Source organism: Arachis hypogaea, chromosome 12 (assembly GCF_003086295.3).
Source record: "Arachis hypogaea cultivar Tifrunner chromosome 12, arahy.Tifrunner.gnm2.J5K5, whole genome shotgun sequence".
NCBI lineage: Eukaryota > Viridiplantae > Streptophyta > Magnoliopsida > Fabales > Fabaceae > Arachis > Arachis hypogaea.
Window position 1 is genome coordinate 93,312,394 of NC_092047.1, and position 5,968 is coordinate 93,318,361.

General features: G+C 35.4%; 1 non-coding gene across 1 annotated transcript; it reads left to right on the forward strand.

Moving 5' to 3' along the window:
• Positions 1–1,139: 1,139 nt before the first annotated feature.
• LOC112730817 (small nucleolar RNA R71) lies at positions 1,140–1,247 on the forward strand. The gene has a single exon (XR_003166625.1). It is a non-coding gene; the product is annotated as a small nucleolar RNA R71 (small nucleolar RNA).
• The last annotated feature ends 4,721 nt before the right edge of the window (positions 1,248–5,968 follow it).

Here is a 5,968-nt window from a genome sequence, read left to right on the forward strand (position 1 = left end):
CAAGGTATTAAGAACTTTCCAGGATCCTGTTTCTTCTGAGGCAATCTCAGTTGATCCAGATCACTCAGTTCATTGGTGAGCAAGGGAGGTTCATCTTTCCAAGTCTCATTACCAAATAATTTGGCATTCAGCTTCATGATTGCACCAAGGTACTTGGCAACTTGCTCTTCAGTAACATCTTCATTCTCTTTAGAAGAAGAATATTCATCAGAGCTCGTGAATGGCATAAGGAGGTTTAATGGAATCTCTATGGTCTCTAGATGAGCCTCAGAGTTCTTTGGTTCCTCAGAAGGAAACTCTTTATTGATCTCTGGACGTCCCATGAGGTCTTCCTCACTGGGGTTCACGTCCTCTCCCTCCCTTGTAGGTTCGGCCATGATGGTCAATTCAATGGCCTTGCACTCTCCTTTTGGGTTTTCTTTTGTATTGCTTGGGAGAGTACTAGGAGGGGTTTTAGTGATCCTTTTACTCAGCTGGCCCACTTGTGCTTCCAAATTTCTAATGGAGGACCTTGTTTTATTCATGAAACTTAGAGTGGCCTTAGATAGATCAGAGACTATGTTTGCCAAACTAGATGGGATCTTCTCAGAACTCTCTGTCTTTTGCTGAGTGGATGATGGAAAAGGCTTGCTATTGCTAAACCTGTTTCTTCCACCATTATTAAAGCCTTGTTGAGGCTTTTGTTGATCCTTCCATGAGAGATTTGGGTGATTTCTCCATGAGGGATTATAGGTGTTTCCATAGGGTTCACCCATGTAATTTACCTCTGCTATTGCAGGGTTCTCAGGATCATAAGATTCTTCCTTAGAAGATGCCTCTTGAGTACTGTTGGATGCAGCTTGCATTCCATTCAGACTCTGAGAAATCATATTGACTTGCTGAGTCAATATTTTGTTTTGAGCCAATATGGCATTCAGAGTATCAATTTCAAGAACTCCCTTCTTCTGAGGCGTCTCATTACTTACAGGATTCCTTTCAGAAGTGTACATGAACTGGTTATTAGCAACCATGTCAATGAGTTCTTGAGCTTCTGCAGGTATTTTCTTTAGGTGAATGAATCCACCTGCAGAATGGTCCAATGACATCTTTGATAGTTCAGATAGACCATTATAGAATATATCCAGAATGGTCCATTCTGAAAGCATGTTAGAAGGACACTTTTTGGTCAGTTGCTTATATCTCTCCCAAGCTTCATAGATGAATTCACCTTCTTTCTGTCTGAAGGTTTGAACATCCACTCTAAGCTTACTAAGCTTTTGAGGAGGAAAGAACTTGGCTAAGAAAGCCGTGACTAGCTTATCCCAAGAGTTCAGGCTATCCTTAGGTTGAGAGTCCAACCATATTCTAGCTCTATCTCTTACAGCAAACGGGAAAAGCATAAGCTTGTAGACCTCGGGATCAACCCCATTGGTCTTAACAGTATCACAGATCTGCAAGAATTCAGTTAGGAACTGAAAAGGATCTTCTGATGGAAGTCCATGAAACTTGCAGTTCTGTTGCATCAGAGAAACTAATTGAGGTTTAAGCTCAAAATTATTTGCTCCAATGGCAGGGATTGAGATGCTTCTTCCATGTAAATTGGAATTAGGTGCAGTAAAGTCACCAAGCATCCTCCTTGCATTGTTATTATTTTCGGCCATCTCTTCTTCTTTTTCAAAAATTTCTGTCAGATTTTCTCCAGAGAGTTGTGCTTTAGCTTCCCTTAGCTTCCTCTTCAGAGTCCTTTCAGGTTCAGGATCAGCTTTAACAAGAATGTTCTTATCCTTGTTCCTGCTCATATGAAAAAGAAGAAGAAAGCAGAAAAAAAAATATAGAATCCTCTATGTCACAGTATAGAGATTCCTTTATGTGAGTAGAAGAAAGTAAGAATAGAAGAGGGAAAAGATGAGAATCCAAACACAGGGGTGAGGATAGAAGTGTTAATGGATGAATAAATAAATAGAAGGAGATTAGAGATGAGAGAAGAATTCGAAAATTTAACAAAATAAAATAAAAATATTTTAAATTTAAATTTAAAATTCGAAAATTAAAATTGAAATTAAATTAAATTAAAATTAAAATAATTAGTTAATTAAAATGAAATTTTGAAAAAGAGGGAAGAGATTTTCGAAAATTAAAGGTAGAAAGTTAGTTGGGCAGTTTTGAAAAAGATATGATTGAAATTGAAAAAGATATGATTGATTAAAAGAGATTTGAAATTTGTTTTTGAAAAAGATATGATTGAAATTGAAAAAGATATGATTGAAACAAAAAGATAAGATTGATTGAAAAAGATAAGAGGTTAGGGGAGAAGTTAGAAAGAATTTTGAAATTGATTTTGAAAAAGATATGATTGAAATTGAAAAAGATATGATAAGGAATTGAAAAGATTTAATTTTGAAAACTAAAGTTGATTACTTGACTAACAAGAAATAAAAAGATATGATTTTAAAATTTAAAGATTGAACCTTTCTTAATAGGCAAGTAACAACTTAATATTTTTGAATCAATCACATTAATTGTTAGCATTGAATTCGAAAATATGGAATAAAAATAAGAAAAAGATTTTGAAAATTAATTTGAAATTTTCAAAAATATGAAAGAAAAATGAAAAAGATTTGATTTTTGAAAAAGATTTGAAAAAGATAGAATTTTTAAATTGAAAATTTGAGTTGACTCATAAGAAACAATTGAATTTTAAAAATTTTTGAAAGAGTCAATCCAAATTTTCGAAATTTTTAGAGAGAAAAAGGGAAAGATATTTTTGATTTTTGAATTTTTAATGATGAGAGAGAGAAAAACATAAAATTGACACAAAACATAAAAATTATGAATCAAAACAACTAATGCATGCAAGAACACTATGAATGTTAAGATGAACACCAAGAACACTTTGAAGATCAAGATGAACATCAAGACTTATTTTTTTGAAAATTTTAAAGAAAAGAAAAACATGCAAGACACCAAACTTAGAAATTTGCAAACTTTAGACACTAACAAATTGAAAATGCATATGAAAAACAAGTAAAGACACAAAACAAGAAAATAAGAGAATCAAACAAGAAGACTGTCCAGGAACAACTTGAAGATCATGAAGAACATATGATGAATTTTCGAAAATTCTTGAGAAAAACAAACACATGCAAGACACCAAACTTAAAAAATTGACTCTAGACTCAAACAAGAAACACAAAAAAATATTTTTGATTTTATGATTTTTAAAATTTTTTTGTATTTTTCAAAAATTAATTGGGAAAAATGACAAAGAAGAAATATTTTTTTTATTTTATTGTTCGAAAATAAGAAATAAAAAGCTTAAAATTAAAATAAAATTACCTAATCTGAGCAACAAGATGAACCGTCAGTTGTCCAAACTCGAACAATCCCCGGCAATGGCGCCAAAAACTTGGTGTGCGAAATCGTGATCATTCCTTCCTTGGTAACGACGCTAAAAACTCAATACGCACATTCATGTTCTTAATTCTGTTTCACAACTTCGTACAACTAACCAGCAAGTGCACTAGGTCGTCCAAGTAATAAACCTTACGTGAGTAAGGGTCGATCCCACGGAGATTGTCGGCTTGAAGCAAGCTATGGTCACCTTGTAAATCTCAGTTTGGCGGATTCAACTGATTTTATGAATTGATAAGTAAAAGATAAATAAAATATAAAATAGGATAGTGGTACTTATGTAATTCATTGGTGAGAATTTCAGATAAGCGTATAGAGATGCTTTCATCCCTCTGAACCTCTGCTTTCCTGCTGTCTTCATCCAATCCTTCCTACTCCTTTCCATGGCAAGCTGTATGTTAGGCATCACCGTTGTCAATGGCCACCTGTCCTCTCAGTGAAAATGGTCCAATGCGCTGTCACTGCATGGCTAATCATCTGTCGGTTCTCGATCATACTGGAATAGGATCCATTGATCCTTTTGCGTCTGTCACTACGCCCAGCACTCGCGAGTTTGAAGCTCGTCATAGTCATTCAATCCCTGAATCCTACTCGGAATACCACAGACAAGGTTTAGACTTTCCGGATTCTCAAGAATAGCCATCCATGGGTTCTAACTTATACCACGAAGACACTAATAACTCGGACTCGGTCCCCTGTATTAGATATCCAAGAGATATCCATTCAATCTAAGGTAGAACGGAAGTGGTTGTCAGGCACGCGTTCATAAGTTGAGAATGATGATGACTGTCACGATCATCACATCCATCATATTGAAGTGCGAATGAATATCTTAGAAGCGGAATAAGTTGAATTGAATAGAAAAACAGTAGTACTTTGCATTAATCTTTGAGGAACAGCAGAGCTCCACACCTTAATCTATGGTGTGTAGAAACTCTACCGTTGAAAATACACAAGTGATAAATGTTCAGGCATGGCCGAATGGCCAGCCCTCACAAAAGTCTAAGATAGCATAAAACTAATCAAAGATCTGATCCGAAGATAGTAAAAAGTCCTATTTATACTAAACTAGTTACTAGGGTTTACAGAAATGAGTAAATGATGCAGAAATCCACTTCCGGGGCCTACTTGGTGTGTGCTTGGGCTGAGCATTGAGATTTACACGTGTAGAGGTCTTTCTTGGAGTTGAACGCCAGTTTGTAACCTATTTCTGGCGTTTAACTCCACTTTGCAACCTGTTTTTGGCGTTTGACTCCAGAATGCAGCATGGGACTGGCGTTCAATGCCATTTTACATCATCTATCCTTAATCAAAGTATGAACTATTATATATTGCTGGAAAGCCCTGGATGTCTACTTTATAACGCAATTGAGAGCGCACCATTTGGAGTTCTGTAGCTCCAGAAAATCCACTTTGAGTGCTGGGAGGTCAGAATCCAACAGCATCTGCAGTCCTTCTTCAACCTCTGAATCAGATTTTTGCTCAAGTCCCTCAATTTCAGCCAGAAAATACCTGAAATCACAGAAAAACATACAAACTCATAGTAAATTCCAGAAATGTGATTTTTAATTAAAAACTGATAAAAATATACTAAAAATTAACTAAATCATACTGAAAACTATGTAAAAATAATGCCAAAAAGCGTATAAATTATCCGCTCATCATATTTATAGATGAATTTTCTGTGTTTGGTAATTTTTTTTATTCTTGCTTACACCATCTATCCTTAGTCTTGAAATGGTACCAAGAGATAAACCTTGTTTTAAACTGGAAAAAATACCATTTTATGGTGACTGAATGTATTGTTCTTGGGACCAGATTTCAAGCAAAGGAATAGAGGTAGATAGATCCAAGGTAGAGGTAATTGAGAAATTATCACCACCAGCTAATGTGAAGGCAATACAGAGTTTCTTAGACCATGCAGGTTTTTATAGGAGGTTCATAAAATATTTTTCTAAAATAGCTAGACCTCTGAGTGACCTTTTAGTTATAGATATACCTTTTTGCTTTGATGATGACTGTTTGCATGCTTTTGAAACTCTGAAAGCATAGCTTGTCTCTGTACCCATCATAGCTCCTTCTAATTGAAATTTGCCATTTAAGTTGATGTGTGATGCCAATGATTATGACATTGGAGCTGTTCTGGGACAGAGGCAAGACAAGCTTGTTCACGTTATATATTATGCAAATCGCATCTTAAATGACGCACAAAATAATTACACAACCACAAAAAAAGAATTATTAGCTGTGGTATATACTTTTGACAAGTTTAGGTCCTATCTTATTGGTTCAAAAGTTATTTTTTACACTGATCATGCTGCTTTGAAGTATCTTTTGACCAAATAGGATGCTAAGCCTAGGTTGATTAGGTGGGTACTCTTTCTTCAGGAGTTTAATGTTGAGATTGGAGACAGGAAAGATACAGAGAATTAAGTAGCCGACCACCTTTCTAGAATTGAGCTTGAGAAAGCCACAGCTAACCCCACTCCAGTGAATAAAGCCTTTCTTGATGAGCTGCTCTTTGCTATATTGGAGCCCCGTGGCTTGCGGACATTGCAAACTATAAGGCCAGTCAAAT